At 41.6% G+C, this 20,004-nt stretch overlaps 1 protein-coding gene across 2 annotated transcripts in view; it reads left to right on the forward strand.

Annotated features, from left to right (window-relative positions):
• Positions 1-20,004, forward strand: part of TNR (tenascin R) — a 667,948-nt gene that overhangs the window by 122,863 nt on the left and 525,081 nt on the right. The window contains exon 2 of one of the 2 annotated variants that reach the window (XM_089676333.1): positions 3,802-3,889. The gene's annotated coding sequence lies outside the window, so the exon portion shown is untranslated. The remainder of the gene's footprint in view (positions 1-3,801; positions 3,890-20,004) is intronic. The other variant, XM_089676334.1, reaches the window with a different exon arrangement.

Below are 20,004 nucleotides of genomic sequence, written 5' to 3' on the forward strand. Positions count from 1 at the left end.
CCAATGATAAATAATTTTGTGGTTTTGTAGAGCTTTTGTTCTTGGGAGGAGATTTTTCCTGAGTTGCATGATGCGCTTAGATAAAACTGTAAAGAGGAGAATTGTGCAGGCAAATTTTGAGGTTTGCGTGCAATTTCCATGATTTTTTCTTTGACATGAAAAAAATTCTCATCAAGACATCTCAAGGTATTTTATCTGGCAGATAGGAGGGTTTTAGAAGGCAAAGTATTCTATCGGTCAGATCTGTGTTTGTAGCATCAGGTAGGAGGGCACGAAAGAGCTCTTGGGTATATGCTGTCAATTGGTCAGGTTGTATCAATTATTGAATGCTTCTTATTTTAATGTTTTTACTTCATGATCTATCCTTCAGATCTGCAGCTTTATTTTTGAGTGATTCAATTTCTTCATCCCTTTCGTTGTGGGTATCTACTAGGATGTTAAAGGAAGTGGCGTATTCTCCCATTTTTATTTCAACATGGTCAACTCTGTCGCCAAGATTATTAATCTCTGAATTGATTTGTTGCATATAGTTAATGATAACTGACTGTATGGATGATCTTAATGAAAGAAGCATCTCCTTCATTAATGTATCAGAAATTGACTGACTAGTAGTACGAAAGTTAGCCATATGGATCTGAGAAATTACTCGCAGAATGTGAAGTATTCGTGTGAGAATCTGTTACAGCATGCTGTGGGTTAATATCTGTCATTCTAGGTTTAGATTTTACTGGGCTCTCAATAGCGGAAGTAGAAAAAGCAGGGGAGACAGGCTGCATTAAGATAGAGCTGTTTCTCTGCTTAACAAATGGCACAGGAGAAGCTGCCTGTGTGCTGAGTGAGAGGAGGAGGATCCCGAGCTGCTGCTGCCATGTTGGGGATTGCTGTGAGCCGGCCGAGGGGGAAACTCTGTTAATTTCAGGAGTTTTCTCTCAGCTTTCCTCTTCTTTCTCATCTCCCTGAGGGTCACTGGGCTGTTGCCTCTCCTTTGCTTTTGGAGTGTCAGGTCCGCCACTGCTATGTGCTGGCACTGTTGAGTACAGCAGAGCTGTGTGGTTATGCAGCCATTCAGCTTCAGCTACAGCCACGCCCCCTGACTGAATGCTTTTTAAAGTTACTTTACCAGCCAAAAATGGCCACAAAGTTGTCTCTGCCCAACAAGTGCGTACATACTTACAGTATCTTTTCTGCAGCCCACACTGTCAAACACCACTCCATTGAAGAGAAATCATCTTCTAAAGTCTGCTGAGAAACCAACACTTCCAGAAGTGTAGATCATCAATGACTCCTGCTGTGCTCAGTGGTTCTGTCTGATGACCTTCAGTTTACTATTCTATCCTTTAGTAATGTAAAGGGTGGCGCAGTAGGGGACACTGGGGATCCACATTCCTGGAAGGGTTGGTTTCTCAGCAGACTTCGGAAGAAGATTGTTTTTCAACAGAGCGGTATTTAATGGCAGGGGCAGTAGGAGAGGAAAGTACTTTTTTTTTGTACGGACTGCTTTGTAGCATTTTTATTTTTACCTGAGAACAGTGTCTTTTGAGTAGATACCAACAGTTTAAATAAAATTCTTAAGTACACTACAGGTCGGTTATGCAGCCAGGACATAGACTATACAGGGTTATTAAGTGATATAAACAGCTTTTTTTTTTAAATAGGGCAGAAATTGTTGGAAAATTTCTTCAATGGGAACAAAAACAGCAATAAAAACTTCACCAATATTCAAATTCTTCATAATATTCTATTATATGCCATCTTCAAACCTAAAACGTTTGGTATGCTTTTACTTTAACAAAGAATGATCCAATCAGAAGAAAATATAGCTAAAATGGTTTTTGGTTTGTTTTTTTCCTCAATTAAATGAGACAAGGTTTGACTCTACTCTTGATGATGAAAATGGGTAATCCTCACCCATCTCTAGTCCTGCAGTGACAAAAGTGGTATCAGATTACTAGACTATGTTGCCTTCTCACTACCTATTTTAACCAGATAAATGTCATATCACCATGCCTTAACAGCGTGTCTTGGCGATTCCACCAGAAGTTCTCCCCCTCCCTACCCACAATTTCTTGGGACACTTCACTTGTCCCAATAGGCTGCAGGACCATTCACAGCACATCTCGCGTATTCGCAGTGATAAGCCAGCTGAGAAGCCACAAGGAGTCACAACTGACTTTCCCCAGTAAACATGCCAAGACTGTCAAAGAACCAGCTCGGGTGAGGACATTCCTTGATCCCTGGACAGGTTTGTGTCCTTATATTAAAAGATTGCAGATACAGCATTTGTAGCAGCTGACTTTTATTTATTTATTTATTTTTTTCCCGGGAATGAAGATACTTATTATTTTATGCTGGAGCTGCTTAGCACAGTATAACAGTCACGGCCTTTGCAGCTTGGTGGGGGTGTGGTAAAAAAATGGCTTAACCATGTTTTTTTACCACACCCATAATTGCAAGTGTAAACAAGCCCTTAATGTTCTTTGCTTTTGTGTTTTTTTCCCTTTTTTATGTATTCATTTGGGTGCTGTTGCTTTTATTTATTGTATATATTTTTATTTTGCTCTCTGTGTTTTCTTCCTGTATATAAAATATATATTGATGTAGCTAATAAGAGGCCAAATAAATACAGTAGGCTCGGAATAGTTGAAAGCAGCTTATGTACCCCTCAGCAGCTGTTTAAATCCCATTACACCCTGGGACTGTGAGGTTCCCTGGGACCTTGACAGTCCAAGCAAAGTGACACACAACAGGCTCCAGCTACTTACTATTACAGAGCAGCAGTCAGAGCTGGCTAAGAGCCTTGCAGTTTTACCAACATTTCAGGAGCCAGCAGGAGTGCAGGACAGCACACATGCTGCGCCATGACTTCATATCTGTTTCAACAGCTAGAGTCTAGCTAGACAGGTAGCCATGGCCGATCAGAAGGGGGCTGCAGCCTGATGGTTAAATCCCAAATCCAGGAAACCTAACCATTCTTCCTTGCAGTGGGACTGCGCCCACACTGTAAACGTTAAATTCATGTTTAGTCTAGGAGGCAGTAAAAGCTCTATTACTTATCCAATCCTCCACTTCCTCAGTGTATGGCAATCTCCATGCTCTGGTAGTGGACTGTCTCTAGACAGCCTTAAATCCAGTGCAGGGTTAGGGATAGATGGATATCTAAGCTCCAAGCTAGGGATAGATGGATATATTGGGGACGTCCTAATTTAAGACCTTTTCTGTCTCCCATCTTGAATCCTATTTTTGAATGCCAAACAAATGGATGGTCTGTTCATTGGACAATTTTGGGGTTTTAGGGTTCCATTGGCTTGGCCCTGCTTTGCTTGGCTCTACGGTGTTCTGGCCCCTCCTCCCCTGCGTTTCATCTCCTCTTTCCCCTTGTTTTGGGGGGCTGGGCTTCTGTATTGTATGACACCATCTCACATTTACAGTACATGTTCACTGCTTTCCTGATGAAGCCTCTCTTTATGAAACGCTTTATGATACAATCTTACATCCGTCAATAACCCACTGGTAGCTCAGAAGACAGAAATTGAGTTATTATATTTGTGCTGTGTTAGAAAAAAAATTATTGAGTTATATGGGATGTTTTGAGGTTACATGCAGGGTATTCTACATGTGCTTGTGGGGACATACGCTACTTTCTTGTACTGCACTTTGAGGTGAATTTTAATGTTGATTTGATAGATGATAGTTTTTATACTATTTGGTTAAGTTGTTTTCCATCAAAGTGATTAGCACCTATAATGTCCCTTTCTTTGCTTCTTTGTTTTTTTTGTCATGCATTGGTCTTGATGATGTCAGAAGACCTGAGACCACCAGAGCATAGAGGAGAAGAGGCTGTCAGGGGTTCTGAGAAGCAGCGCAGAGGAGCCAGGGAGCAGGGGACCCGGTAAGTACATTTGCTTTCTAAATTTGCTAGAGATAAACCAGCAGTTAACCCTTGCAGCACGGAGGCATCATCACTTGCAAGGAAGAATTTTTAGGTTTTATTAAGCTTTAAGAACCATTGGTATTGAGAAACCTTGACTCTCGTGATAGGACTTGAGGTGGAGGGATCTCTTTGCTCAAATCATCTGACAGTAAACCCTCTGTAAGTAAAACACTTGCCACAAATTTTGAGAATGCATTATGGAACAGATTGCACTCTTGTTGACCTTAAAGTAGATCTGTGGAGTGACACTACCTGATAAAATGGTTTCTGATCTACAGCTCAAAGAGGCATACCTTGAGGAGCATTTTTACATGTTCAGACTATTAGAGAGAGTCCAAAATCTGTGTGGCTTGGGTATGCAAAGAGTTTCTGGAGTCATTATCTGGTCCTTTTTCTTCTTCCTAAGTACTTTCCTATTCACTGCATGTAATAGGCAATCTCACTCCAATTGTGAGTATTCTGGATCAGTTTTGGCAATCTAAGCAGGCACAGTTTCTAGCAGCTCAAGTGCATATGCATAGAGACATACCGCCACAATGTATGCAAACACTTTGTAGGCATTCAAATAAATAAATAAAATATATGGGAAAAAAAAGGTGCCTATAGCCTTTTGACCAGAATCTATCCAGTCTCAAAGGCACAATATACCTCTGGGTCATAAAAGGGGTGAAAAATACTTGGCTTGTGTTGTGAGATCTGAGAGGGAATATGTTCAAAGAGGTCTCCCTCCTCTGGGCGTTTGTTTATTATTTGGAATTATTCATCAACGTTAACGTATTCTACATAGAACTCCATATACCTTTCTTCAGTTATTAATATCAAATGATGTGCAGCTGCTTGCATTAGGCGGTTTCATATTCAGGTGTATTCGGACTAATATCTTCCATCATGGGAAACGGCTTGGGGACAGGACTTAATTTCAAGAATAAATAGATAGGATAATGCATGCGGTATTGATTTTACTTAAAGGGCCTCACATATACCATCCTGTATGAATTAAGTTTGCTTTAGTTAGAGTTGTACTCCAAACAGAGAGATCCCCCCCCCAATATAATACAAAATGAGGCGCTGCATTACCTGCGTTATGATTTTTATTTATATTCATCTTCCCCCTGAGATATACACAGTTCTGCCATATATTACAGCAGGCTGGTCACCTGCCTTGTCTCTTCTATAGTCAAACAATGATGTCAGGTCTCCTCTCCATCTCCAGCCTGGACAGCGACTGAGCAGCAGCTGCCGATCTTTCTGTCAAGCCAGGTTCACACTTGTGCGAAACTGCGAGCCACGTTTTGCGGAAAAGGTCCCTCCACCATTTTTGAAAACACTGCCACAAGGAAATCGCAAGTGCAATGTATTTCCAGTGCAGGAAACTGCTGTGGTTTCCAGCATGTGGGAGTGCTAATAAAATTAATGGCACCCCCCCCCCGACATTTCCTGAGCAACATATTTCAGTGCTGTGGTTTGACTACAGGAATAGGTGCGGTCCCGCAGCGGCAATCACCCCACAGGTGTGAACCTAGCTTCACCCTGCCTGCCCTGTTGTCAGCATGTTACTTATCAGCACAACCGATTGGCTCCTAGTTCTGCCCCTCCCTTTCCCAGTCTGAGTGCTTCTGTAAAGGAGAAAAGTGGATAATCATAAGGCCCCATTCACACTAGTGCGATATCTCCTGTGTCTGCCATCATACTGCATGTGCACGACAAGGGAAATCACATTATTCTCTATGGTGCTAGCTCACCTCAATGCAACATGGTGCAGTGCAATTTTCAACTGGCGCAGAATTGTGCGTTTCTTGCCTTAGTCTTCAATGGTAGTATATGAAAAACATACAAAATGCGTGTATGTGAGTTTTTGTTAGGGTTTTGTGTTTAACAACCAGTCTCTTCCTCCTGCAAAAAAAATGCATGAAGCATGAAAATGCATCAAAAACATGCTACAGTAAATGCAATGAAAAATGCGTGATTATGCAGTGGCAATAGTGTGCGCCTAGGCCAAGATCAATTTGGGTACTTACACCGGCTGCACTTAGGCCTGGATCCTGAAATATAGGTGCAACCGAGAGTGTGTCCTATTTTCCGCTCAACGCATATAGGACAGCTCATTCATTTCAATAGACCACCCTATGCATAAGAATTGTGGAAAAGAAGTCCCTGACTCTTTTGGCAGATGTGTGGGGGTATCATTTACAAGTAATTGCATTACCACACATCAGCTAAAGGGCAGCGTATTTCTGTGCATGTTGGAAAAGCACACAATTTTGAGTGCATTTCTGACAAGCAAAAGGTATGAACCTAACCTAAAAAATACATTCAAAGTGTTACTAAACCCACAACAGTAAAATCGGTCTGTATATGCAGTAAAGCATGTGTGTTATACTCACTGTGGAACCTAAGGGGTTAATTCTCTGCATTATGTAAAGAGGCTGTTTGATCCTGACTTCTCTGCTCCTCCTCTTGTTCAAATGGCCATGTCTTATCTCCTGATAAGACAGACTGAACCCATAGCCACATGCTCATTTTAGTGTGTATTGCTAGAGAGGTTTTTTTTTTCTTGGGAGAGTGCATGTGATCAGCACAGGACCAATCAGCATTGTCCAGACAGAGGTCAGGGGTTTTGCATCCTCCTAGAGCAGAAAGAAAACTCCTCCCACAAGCTTTAACCAGTGCTCTGCTGAAGTCAGAAGACGGCTGTAACTGCTGATGAGAAAAGGTATTTAGCAGTTTATATGTACTAAAATAATTGCATTTCCATGTTCTGTGTACTGTGGGAGACCGGAGAGAGTGAATGCAGGGTCCTGGGTTTAATAATACTTCAAAGGGGAAAACCACTTGATAAAATATTATGGCATAAAATGACACAAGACATTCTGTAATTTAATGTTAATAAACATTACCTTTCCATTTTAATCTGAAGCCATAGTAATTTTCTAAAGCTGTCAAAAAAGTCAATGCAATATAGCAACCTGGAGGCATTCTGTACACCCCAGAAATGTCATTCCTGAGGCGTACATTTCCAGGAATCAGTCTTGAAAACACTTGGTGAAGCAAACCATTTTTTCTTCAGAACAGAAAAAGGTATGACTTTTTAATGTCGGAGCCTCCAGCCCCTTTAGGAGGTTTCTGATCATGTGACTTCCTTGATTGGCTGTCACAGTGATCATATGATTGGAAAGCTTTCTGTTAGCTGGCGGTAACTGTGTCGGGAGCATGCAGGGCGCGCACTCTCAACACAGCTCTGTTTACATTCTTGTACGTATATATATGCGACCTCTTGGTGTTAAGGTCCACCCGCAGAGAGGCCGCATATATGCGAACTGCCGACTCAAAGAGCTTAAGTTATTTATCAGCGCATTCATTTGTTTTTTTTTTATATTTGCTCTGAGTTGTGCTTGAAGGCATTTTCATTTGTTCAGTGACAGTTGATGGGTTATATGAGCCAATCCATTCCTTGTTTTTGTACATCTTCCAACTGCTAAAAAATCACAACTGAAATAAGCCACACACATTTTATAGAATTGCATCTGCACAGCCATAATACTTGTTGATTCCATTCTGTAAAACAAGGCCATATACTGAAAAAATGCAATAGCAAAGTTTCTGCATATAAAAACAGCTGTTTGCTCTTGATTTGTAAACAGTGATTAAAAAAAAATAAAAAATAAAAAAAGTTTGAGTAGAATTATAGGACACATGTCTGCTTTTTCTGTTTACTTATTTTTATTGTACTTTTTTAATCCCTCATACAAATATCCTCATGCACAAAATTTACTAATGAGAGAACAACTTCTGCTGCACATAGCGGTCATCTTCTGACTATCATGTTTTTTGTTAAGTGTAAAACAAGGAAGAATTTCCTAAAGCTAAACACCTTTTTTGAAAACACTGTTTGCTGGCTTTCTTGTAGACCTGCATTACTCTTGAAATGACAGTCAACTGGCAATTATGAATCGGAGTAACAAATATATGAAAAATCGTGAGTTTTGATTGCTTAGATTTAACCATGTTTACTGGTCGTCCACTCACATTCACTGACATTTTTATGCATGAGCTGAGATCAAGCATAGCAGGTCTCAATCAATGGTAGATTGGAACTTCACCCAAAAGAGGGAAGTTCCTCTTTTCCACCTCATCCCTCCTTCCTCCTCAACCTTTTGGGCACTTTTTTAGGGGAGTGGGTACCTAGTTTTGCTCAGTACTCACTCCTACTTCTGTTTGGATCACCTAGGCCAGTGGTCTCCAAACTGCAGACCTTTCCTTGCTTTTATCTCGCCCTTGGCGCACTTTTCCGCTCATTGACTCCAACAATGGTACATAATTCCTGTTACTGACAACAACGGGGCACCATTTCTCCCATTGACACCAACGACTGGGCACCATTTCTTTCCACTGACACCAACTTTGGTGCACTATTCCTCCCCCTAATGCCAAAGACGCACTGTTTACTCCTATAGATGCCAGGACAATTTCTACTCCCAATGGCCACAGTCTAGTTCCCCTAAAGCCTGAAGGACAGTAAACTGGCCCTTTGTTTAAAAAGTTTGGAGGCCCTTAGTCTAGGTGATCCAAACCAAAGTTTGGCCTCTCTTCTTTGCCTGTAGGTTTCTGGGACACATCACTAGTCCAAGAAGGCTGCAGGTCCATTCACAACATGCGGTGTGATTTGCACAGTAGGAAGGCAGTTGTGAAGCTGCAATGAGTCACAGCTGGCTTTCCACACTAGACATGGCAATGATGGGGACCCAAAGACTGGTAAAGAACCGGCTTGGGTGAGGACAGTGCTGGACCACTGGACAGGTAAGTGTCCATTATTAAACGTTAGCGGCTATAATATTTGTAGCTGCTGACTTTTATTTTTTTTTTGGGGGGGGGGGGGAACTGAAGATCCTCTTTAAAAGATTTAGAAATTCATCATATAAAGTAACATATGAGATCAGCAAATGTTTAGGACAGATTCACACTTTTGCTATAATTTGCGGCAAAATGCGCATTCATTATTAGCATTAATCCGACACATGAATCATGGTGTGTTGCCCCACACCAAACCTGTGCTTAGTGTACCAGGATGTACATATGTGCATCATCTGTGCATTGTGGTACACAGAGAAAAAAAAATTGCAGGTCTGTTAAACGGTCCATTGTGCTGCATTGGCAGCTCATTGGCTCATTGGAAATGCTGGTCATTTGTCATTGTATGAACCTTCTAGTCCGCTAGGGGGAGCTAGACCCCAATTGTTAGCTAGGAGGGCTGAGTAGCAGCCTGGGTATCATAGTTAGCAGGGGTCAAATTGTGGTCAGAGCCGAGAGGCTCTGCAGACTGACTCTCTGGAACTTCCCCCTGCTCTAGGACTTTGGAGAAAGATCTAGAAGCAGTGGGTGGATCTGATGAGTGGCTAGCCTGTACTCTTAGATGATCCTGGCCAATCCCAAACAGGAGGCTTGGCAAGGGGCCAGGACAACCTTTAAGAGTGGCTCAACCTGCTCTGCAGCAGGAGAGTGAGAGCAGTAGAGTGTGAGGAGGAGATTTGAGGAGGATGTGAGGCTGGAAGACAGGAGCCTGTGAGGGGGGCCCAGATGGAAAAGGGCTCACCTACAAACAGAAAACCTTGGAAGGAGGAAAGCTTGGGACTTCACCAGCCTTCTGAGAGAGGACCACCTGTGAGGCAGGGAAGGAGTGGCCCAGCTAAAAGGCCTAGTAGCAACCATCGACCAACCAGCAACACAGGAAAAGGACTGAGTGAGTAGACCTGCACCCCCTCGGCCAGATAGAGGAAGGAGGCACTCTAGTGGGAAACTTGATTAGCCTGCCACAAAGGACTGTTTCACCATTTATGTGGCACCCCTGCTCAGGTATTCTTCCAGGGGATGGTACTACAGGAGATGCTGGCTAGCTCTCCAAAACAGACTGTTTTTCTGTAAACTCTTGTAAATAGTTACAGGAAGTTGTCCTTGGTTTCACAGTTTCCCTGGGCATCCCGTACACCCCTAACCCTATCCCACGTCAAATCCCATAGTAAAATCACAAAACAAAGCTCAAGGACTGGTTACTGTCTCCTGGATGCAAGCTATTGTGGAAATACATGTTGCCTGGCTGTGCAGGACTATAGTGGGACCCAAATCTCTAGCGACTCCTAAGGGGGTAGTGCTACACCATACTATAACGATACCCCATAGATGTTACATCTTAACCAGATACATGTTCCCAAATCAATCACCCCCTATGCTTCCAGAGCTCAAATCATTACACAGCATTCAGTTTCCTTTCAGTAGTAACGGTTTTACATATTTAATTTCTGGCATCCTTTATTGTTATGAAAAAGCTTCATCCAATGTCACTCTTTGTTCAGTTAGATTTGCTGTCTTCTCAATCATACAAACAAATGACGCAAATGCAATTGACTCATATTGTTCTCTGTGTGCAGAGATTGCATTACACCATTGCTGAGTTTATAGTTTGCAGCTACAGTATATCCTCTGATAAAGGACATACTGCAAAATATTCTATTTACATTAGGGGAGATATTGTCACTGGCACAAGAATAGAGTCTCCCAATGAGTGTTTTCATTCTGAGACAGGAAATATGATAGTACTACAGAACACATCCCCTTTTCTTCATCACTATAGCATGGGGGTGTTCTTTAGTTCATAGAAGAGAACTCAAGCCTGTCTGATAACATTTCAGGGTGTACAGGACAGAATTAACAGGTATTTTTTTGCACTTATCAAAGAGATAGAGCAACATAACTTTTAATGGCATGTTTAACAGATCAAAAAGAGGGAAATTGTTACTTTAAGATTGTAACACCCTGCTAACATGCAAGTTGCAGGATGTTAATAGAAAAACAAGATGGCATTGGCCTGCAGTTCAGTGGCACTCACACTCTGTAGAACAGCCCCATGGACTTTGTATGCTGAACCAAAGAACTTTGCTGAGGAGTGGTGTACCAGAGGACTACATTTCCCAGAGAAGCTGGGCAGGGGCATTTATATACACAAACCCGGGAGACTGGACTAGAAGTGAGAGGGAAAGGAGCTGGAGGGCAGAAGCAGAGAGAGAGTTGTGATGACTGTCGGAGAACCAGACCAGTCAGTATGCCTCTTAAAGGAACCTCGAACACCATTGCCATTGGTTACTACAGAGTGGAGTTGCCCTTTTTTTCCAGCAAGTGCTTCTGCCAACTTCTGCCACCTTTCTGCAGATTTGTAACCTGCTCAGTACATTAAAAGGGACACAACCCAAGTCAGGTGCCACCTAAAGGTATAGTACTTGTTCTTCTTTCCTCCTTTCCTTGCATTAATCCTTTGAGGGACTGTCACGTTAATGTCTTCCTACTTGTGCACCAACTGGCCCCAACGAGTGTGCAAAAGATTCCTCACTACACTTAAACGGACATTGACCAACCTAGTTAAAGAGCTTATTACTATCTCAGCTTTAAACCTTACCATCAGATTTTGAGAGCCCAAAGTAAGCTAGTTCAACGTTTCGTTGTTTTCCTTGCTCACTGGGGACTAGAAACACCTCAGATTGGAGGTATTGGGCTAACTTCTAAAAAGCAGGCCTGCTAACATGGACTGAGATTCTGCTGTATGTGTTGTTTCTTTGCTTAAAGTTGCTAAGACTGACAATTACTATTACACACACCTATACTACTTTGTGCTGTTTAACCAAGCTTACATTAAAGTTTGATATAAACATATAAGTTGACTCCAATCTGTGTGTGAGTCTACTTTCTGGTGGTAATTTACACTGTTTAAAAGAGTACTGTGGTTTCAGCAGGGCTTGGGCTTTCAGAAAGAGGCCCAGAATGAAAGGGAGCCCCAAAAAAACCCAGCGACTCCTATGGGGGTAGTGCTACATGATAATGTGACCAGATTTTTTAAATGAAATCCAGGGACAATCAGGTGGCAAATAATTCATATTGTTACCTCCAAGCCAAGAAGCGAGTAATATGGCAGACCACATAATACTGGTATGTGACATCATAAATAACCATGGTAACAGACACACCCCTCCCCTCCCTCCTCCTGCTACAGGACAGTCACAGAAATATTGCTAAGATGGATTACCCTGGGTCAGAGAAACCATTATTAAAGCTGGAAAGGAAAATCAAGGGACACTGTATTTTACCAGGGACAAAAGCAGGGACATCTTTTTTTTCCAGGGAATTGTGCCCAGAAACAAGGAACATGTGGCCACTCTACTTAAGACCCTCTATTACAGGCAGTATGATACATTCTACAATGTAAATCTTGTCATTGCATGCATACCGTCTGCAGTGTATCAAACATTGGGCGCAGCACACAGACAGAAGAGGTATGCGTACAGATGTACATCAATGTAGATTCACAGAGATTCTGCTGAGGTGCGGGGTGTATTGTACCTAACAGAGGAACCATAATATGCAGGTATTTGATACACCTGGAAGTATCAAATACCAGCAACAGCCTAGAATGTTTTAAGACATGGGCTACCAGAACAGTAAGTAAAGAGCGTCTTCTTTTACAGGCTGCCTTTATTTAAAGTGGTTGTAAACCTCAGACAGGAAATATGAACAAAGCATATCCCTCTATAGTGTGTACTTTTTTCAATCTAGAACACTAAGTATCATTTCTGTCTGTTGTTTCAGTCCTCTGCTATCAGCATGAATTACGTCTGACAAGTTTTCCTGACACCAAGAGAAAAATGGTGACAGGGAAGGGACCTCCAGCCGGTTTACAGCCTCAGCTCTGTTCCTGTAAGCTGTGTGAAGGGGGAGTGTCTCTTCCCTCCAACCATCTCTCAGAACTCTCCACGCTGAGCTCTGTAGTGTGTAATTTCAGCTCTCCTTTTTTTTCTGAACTCTCAGACAAGCTTTATAACTTTTGGACTTTGAATAGCTGTAGAGAAGAGAAGTCTAAAGATAAACAAGTACAACTAATGCAAGATGATTTGTTTCATCTCTGTGTATCACCTGAGGCCATTCACTTCAGTGGGTATATGTAATGGTTTACAACCACTTTAATGTAATCCCCAATGGTGTAGAGAGTAAAATCTTTTATATTAACAGATTACCAAATTTCTGACTTGCCACCCTCCTAGCATTAATAATTCACAACCAAGTTCAAAATGGACCCATATAATGCAAAGCACTGATCAAAGCTCCATCTAAGTCACCCGGTGATTCCAACCCTGCCAGGTGCTATCTTCCCAAGGGCCTGTCCTGCCCAGTTGCAGACTCTAAAAAGGAAAGAAATGGACACACTGGAAAGCTGCCTGGCTCACAGAGTATCAAACCGGCTTCAGCTCTGTCTCCACCCAAGCCATGCCCCTCTAACATGTTTCACCCACTCACGGGCTTGTAGTAGTCTATGAGTAAGCCTATGAGCGGGTGAAATGTGTTAGAGGGGCATGGCTTGGGAGGAGGCAGAGCTGAAGCCTTTCTGATACTCTGTGAACCGGGAAGCTTTACGGTATGCGCTTCCAGAATTAAGTGTAACCCACATATATACAAATGTACACAATTTTTAAAAATTCATATTAAGAATTAGATCTTATTTAAAACACACACACACACAAGGAGGAATGAGAGGAAATCCCTCCAAAGTGAGGGAATCAATGGTAGTTTCCACAACTAGTGTCTCCATTGTAAGATTTTCCTTCTATTCCTCTTCTGGTGATAACCCATTCATTCTCATTGAAACAGGGCAAATAGAGCAGGGGAATCTCCTTAATGGGGATGCAGACAGCAATAAAAACCTAATCCCACTGTACTCTATCGAAAATGAAAAAATATTATTATTATAGTTTAACAAATAACAGAGAAATGTATCCAATCACCCATCTGCAGGGGTATACTGCACCTTGGAACACATACAGTATGTAATCCATCAGGATAGTTGTTACCTAGCACACATGAGGCTCCCATTGCCTATCGTCTATAAGCAGAGTTAGGTCTCATTTACAGATGTGGCATCCTCTGAATATTGATCTGCATTCAAATTACTCTTCCGAGGGCATTTGACAAGCCATGAGGCGGTGTTATATTGCCTCCTCACTGCCTGTTTTAACCCTTTAATTTCTGCACCAGGGCATGCATTGCATGCAGTTGCTAGTTGTCCGCCTAACATGACAGTGGGGATCATATTTACATATACAGTTTATACCCCACTCAGATGCCTTTGCAGCTGCAGGGGGAGTGGTAAATGTGCAGCAAATATACGCATTTTTACAGCCTCTCCAACCACAATTGTAGATGAGGTCTTAGCCCTGTACAAGGCATATTACTGTACATAATGATGCTCTCCGTCCAGTGCAGGATGTTTTTCTTTCAGTTGCATCCTTATCAGCCAGCCAGCATATTCCCATATTCTACCATTCCCCCTGTCCTTTAAGATGATTGCTTGAAAAAAAGGCCAGTTGTAACAAACAGCAGCAGACTGAACTTATGGGGTCAATTCACCATATGTTATTTTGGATGAATTCGTTATTTCCTATCTAGATAATGTTCCTTTCATACACATAAATATCAAATAGTTGTGAAATAGTTATTTTCTCCCATGAACTAGATATTGCGTGGATTAAACGAAATGAATCGTTATCTCCACTTCACATGGCTCTATTTCCTGGTCTCCTAAATAGACCCTTCAACAAAACTTCCAGTTAACACCAGCTTAGCGGTATTGAAAGGAGTGAGAACTATAATAAAAAAATATTATGAATTGCACTCCAAATATTACAAAACTGATAATGAGTGTATGTGAAAAGTTCAGCTGATCCATGCAAGAAAGCCCTTAGGGCCCATTAACACATTGCAATTCTTGAGCATTGCATTAACCTGCATGGGTTTATAGAAACATAGAAAAATTATGTCAGAAAAAAGACCAAGTGGTTCATCAAGTCTTTGTTTTGTTTTTTTGTTAACATTTTTGTCTGAGTATAGATCTATGTTTGTCCCAAGCATGTCTGAAGCTACTTAATGTTGACTGTCTCACTACCTCGGCTGGATGTCTATTCCAAAGATAAACTACCCTTTCAATAAAATATTGCTTTCAATGATTAGTTTTCAACTTTCCTCGAGTTAGTTTGAGGTTATGTCCCTTATTTGTTTATTTTGGTTTCGTATTGAAAATCCTGACCTCTTAAACCTTATTCACCCCCTTGATGTACAATAAGGTTTCAGCCAAATGTCCCCTTTCTCTTCCTTCCTTCCTTTAGACTGCTTTGCTGCACAACCCTGAACTCATTCTATCTTATCAATTTTTTTCTGTAAGTGAGGTCTAGATACTGGGGGGTTGTTATTTACTAAAGCTGGAGAGTGCAAAATCTGGTGCAGCTCTACATAGAAACCAATCATATTCCAGGTTTTATTGCCAAAGCTCAATTGAACAAGTTAAAAACTGATTGGCTACCATGCACAGCTGCATTACATTCTGAGTGCTTCAGTTTTTAGTAAATCCCCCCAGTATTTTAAATGAGGTCTCACTAAAGATCTCTTTAGGGGAATAAGGACCTCCTTCTTCCTACTGGTGATCCCTCTACTGATGCATCCGAGAATTCTATTCACTGTCTCGTTGCCTGGTCATACTGACTGCTTATTTTTCAATCATCTGAAATAAGTACCCCTAAATCCTTTTCCTCTGTAGTGCTGGCCAACACTGTACCCCCCAATGTTGTACTCTCTCAAGGGATTCTTTTTCCCTAGGTATGTTATTTTACATTTAGAAACACTAACCTGCAGTTTCCAATGCTTTGACCAATCTTCCAATGAAAATCATGTTCCATTTTTACAGACACTTCCAGGGATATCAACCCATTTGCACACCTTTGTATCATCAGCAAAAAGACATACCTTAGGGTCCTTTCACACTTTTTTTATGGATGAAAAATGGACACCCATGTATTTCTATGGACTAGCGGATGTAAGTGGATGATCATCTGTTTACATCCATTAATGTCTGCAGCCATTAACTGCTTGCCCTCTGCCCTATAGCAGAAGTACTGCTATAGGGCGACAGGGCTGTGCAATATTTGTATTTCTGGGAAGGAGGCGTGCATGTGCTATTGGCGGCTCAAGATGTCAATCACCGAATGCCGGCCGGTGATTCTCAGAAAGCTGACAGGGGAGAGACCTGTATGTAAACAATACAGGTCTCTCTCCTGTCAGCATGGACATGCTGTTTTGTATCTCTCTGCACAGCATGTTTCCCAAGTAAAACACAGCACACAGCAAAACACACACAGCACACAGATAACCCTTTGATCGCCACAGATGTTAAACCCTTCCTGCCCAGTGTCATTAGTACAGTGCCAGTGCTTTCTATTAGCACCGTTCACTGTATTATTGTCACTGCGGAAGTCAGTGGCAGTTAGTCAGTTTCCACCCAGTGTCAGAATGCCCACCGCAGTCCCGCAGTCCTGCTATAAGCTGTTGATCACTGTCATGTGTATGTATAAAAAAAATTAAATTCCGGTATATATACCGCCATTTGTAGACTCTATAACTTTCACGGAAACCAATTAATTTGCACGTATTAGGATTTTTTTTTTAGCAAAGCCGTAGCAGAATACATTTTGGCCTAAATTTATGAAGAAATTAAATCTTTTTTTTTCAAAACTGTCAGTCTTTTTTTGTTTATAGCGCAAAAAATAAAAACCGCAAAGGTGATCATATACCACCAAAAGAAAGCATTATTTGTGGAAAAAAAAGGACTTAAATTTAGTTTATGTACAGCCTTGCATGACCCTGCAATTGTAAGTTAAAGTAACGTAGCGCCGTATTGCATAAAATGGCCTGGTCAGGAAGGGGGGTAAATCCTCTGGAAGACAAGTGGTTAACATCCTATTTTTGAACAGAAGAAAGCCCCATTTTTCTCCTGTAAAAAAAATTGAAGGGACATATAGTCCGCTTTTGCATCAGTAAAGGATGAAACAACTGATGTAAATACTGATGAGAAATTGATCCATATTTTTCTTTGAAAAAACTTAACTGAACCGATGAAGAAAACGGAACACCCGTGTGAAAGGGGCTTTACCCAACGACCATTAGGTTATATCACTTACATATAGATTAAATAGAACAGGACCCAGTAAAGAGCCTTGTGGTACACCACTAGTGGCTGGTCTCTGCTCCGAATGAACCCCATTGACAACCATCTATCCTTTAGCCAACTGCATATCCACTGAATCACCCAAGGGGTTAGGTCCCAGCTTGTACAACTTTTGTATTAGATCAGTATGTGGAACTGTATCGATTACCTTGCTGAAATCAAGCTAGGATATGTCCACAGCACCACCCTGGTCCAAAACATTAGTGATAAAGTCAATTCAATCATATTAGGCTGACATGATCTTCCCTCAATAAAGCCATGTCTCTTACAAAAAAAGTGAAAAAAATCCATTATAATTTGTACCTTTGGGAGTTTTTATTGTGCTTCAAATTAGCACTTTTTGGTCTAAGCCAGGCCCAGCTGCCTTGTGGGATTGCTACATCGCAGTTATCCCAGGATTCAGTGTGCTGCACAAATGCAATGGGCAAACCCCTGCACATGCTGAAATGTCTCTTCCAGGTCCCAAATGCCTGGCAGAAACTGGTGCAGTATGTGCTGGACCTTGCAAGATAATTTTGCAAAAAAGTGGCATGGGAAAGGGATGGATTCCTCTTTAATCTATATACCGGTACACCACCTTTTAAATGCTGCCGCCCTATTACACTGCATACATGTCATCATGTGACTGCAAATTACTGGCTGCATGACATGCATTGCTGACAATGGGGCTGAATTCCATAGAGCAGCATCCACCACTATAGGCATTGCTGAAGGAGCGAGAGAGTTCCTTCCCACCAGTCGCACACACAAAGGGTGGCTTCACACTGCGCTTTGGGCAAAACTAAGCTAACCTGCGGGTTTTATGAGGTTTAGTTGCATTTTCCCATAGACTTATGGGGGTTTATTTACTAAAGCTGGAGAGTCCAAAATCAGACTCCCTTCTGCATAGAAACCAATCAGCTTCTAACCTCAGCTTGTTCAATGAAGCTTTGGAAATGAAACCTGGAAGCTGATTGGTTTCTATGCAGAAGTGAGTCTGATTTTGCACTCTCCAACTTTAGTAAATAAACCCCATGATGTCTTGCAGTTTTGGTTCGGTTTCAGAAAGCACAACAAAGATGCAGCAGTCAGGAGTTTTGGTGTACTTTCTGAAACCGCGCCAAAACCTCAGAAATCTATGGAAAATGCAGCTAACCCGCATGCAAACCGTGGCTGGACAATGTGAAGCTGCCCAAAAGAGACTGTGTTTTGTGGTTGCAAGTTATTAAATTGCAGCATAGTGCGGGGGGGGGGGGGGGTTTAAAAAGTTGGGTGTTGTATAGCCTAAACTACTTTAAGTTATACTTTAGGTGCCTTTGAAAATGTATAAAGAAGAGTAAATGAATATCTTACCTAGGTCACATTTTGCTGTGAAGAAAATGTTTTTTTTTCAGGCTTCTCTGCACAAAGCAATAAAACCCAAGTGTCTGATAATGACTGTCAGGTGCTCTAAGAATCTCATCTCTATGTAAGAGGAGGTGGTGTCCACTACAGAAACAAAAATGAATTTGAATTAGTGTTTTATTCCCGCTGGAGAATAACATTTGCAATTGCATTGGTTGTGATGGTCGGCATTCTACATTTTGCCCGTTTTTATAGAATAAACAGCATAGATGACCATGTTTTTAAATTGTCTCTTTCCTTTGTCTCTCTGTATTCTTGCTCTCTTGCAGAGCTGTGTTTAGTCACATGTATAATTGGATGTGAGCTAGCAGCTCCGTTAGGTATTAAATGTTAGTCACAATCCAATTAAAAATCCATCACAGCAGAGGAGGCTTTCATGAAATATTCTGTATTGCTTGAGTCCTTCTTCAGTTACTTGGTCAGGATAACGCAAAATACACACATGAATCTATTCTAGCTAAACATTAGGTGGACACGTGAAATACTATTTAATTTGGTTATGTATCTAATTCAAAGAATTATTTTAAAAGATAACCTCTAGGTATGATTTTTATTGCATAGTTTACATTGGTCCAGCTTGGCAAAATGTAAGTATGTACAGGTATATCTCATACCTGAGTGTTCGATGTAGAAGTTGCAAATCACTGTAATAGTTGGCGCTACTACAACGATAGCAGCAATCTTCTGGATCCTATGCCGATCCGTACCTACTGTATGTGTGCACATTACCACACACACACTCCATGCACAGTTTAACATGTAACAGTGTAAATCCAGCCTTATCAGTATTCTACAGATGCTTAGAGTGGACCTCTCAGTAATATTATGGACCCATTCAGACTTGTATGCTGCACTGTGGTGCCATTCATTTAGAAACAGACAACATGTAGATAGGTGTAGGTTGCCCTCCCTACACAGGTGGTGCTGTCCACAGTCGCCATGCAGGGAGAGCGGAGGACAGGAGTAACTCACATTCCTATTAGGCTTCCATAGGTGTCATCAGATGACCAGCTATCCAATTAGACCCTGCTGCCCCGGATGACCTCTGCGGCCATCTTTAGTGAGGTCAGTTTTTATATAAAGCACTGGGTCGCTACAGTTGGCACGTTTTTTGCATGTGGTCAAGTCAGGGACATGAACCTGCTGAATAGGGACAGTGTGTAATTTTCATGGGAAAAGGTTCCAAAGGAGAAGGGACAGCATAGGGACTGTTCATCAGTGCTACTGTGTGGAACCTTTCTACTTCTAGTACCTTGTTGCATCACTGTCTACCAGCAGCCTACTGTGCCAGGTGATGCTGGTCTCCGAGAATTGCTTTCCACAAGTACTGCACAATTATCTGTAAGGGTACTTTCACACTGCTCTGGAGAAAAACTGCGGTAAAAATGCATATGAGTTGTTGCTGTGTTTTAGATGCGTTTTCAGTGCATTTCTGGTGCATTTTTTTGGTTGCCTGAATCTGTGAAAAATGGACATGTGACTCAAAAAGGCACCAAAAATGCAAAACATGGTGCATTTTTCATGTTTTTGCAGCACTTTCCATTCATTTCAAAGGGGAACTGCGATTTCAAAGAGGAGCTGGAGAACTTTGCAAAGTGCACCA

The sequence above is a fragment of the Staurois parvus genome, unplaced genomic scaffold, assembly GCF_062004578.1.
Source record: "Staurois parvus isolate SC_StPar_1 unplaced genomic scaffold, SC_StPar_1.0 ptg000166l, whole genome shotgun sequence".
Taxonomy (NCBI): domain Eukaryota; kingdom Metazoa; phylum Chordata; class Amphibia; order Anura; family Ranidae; genus Staurois; species Staurois parvus.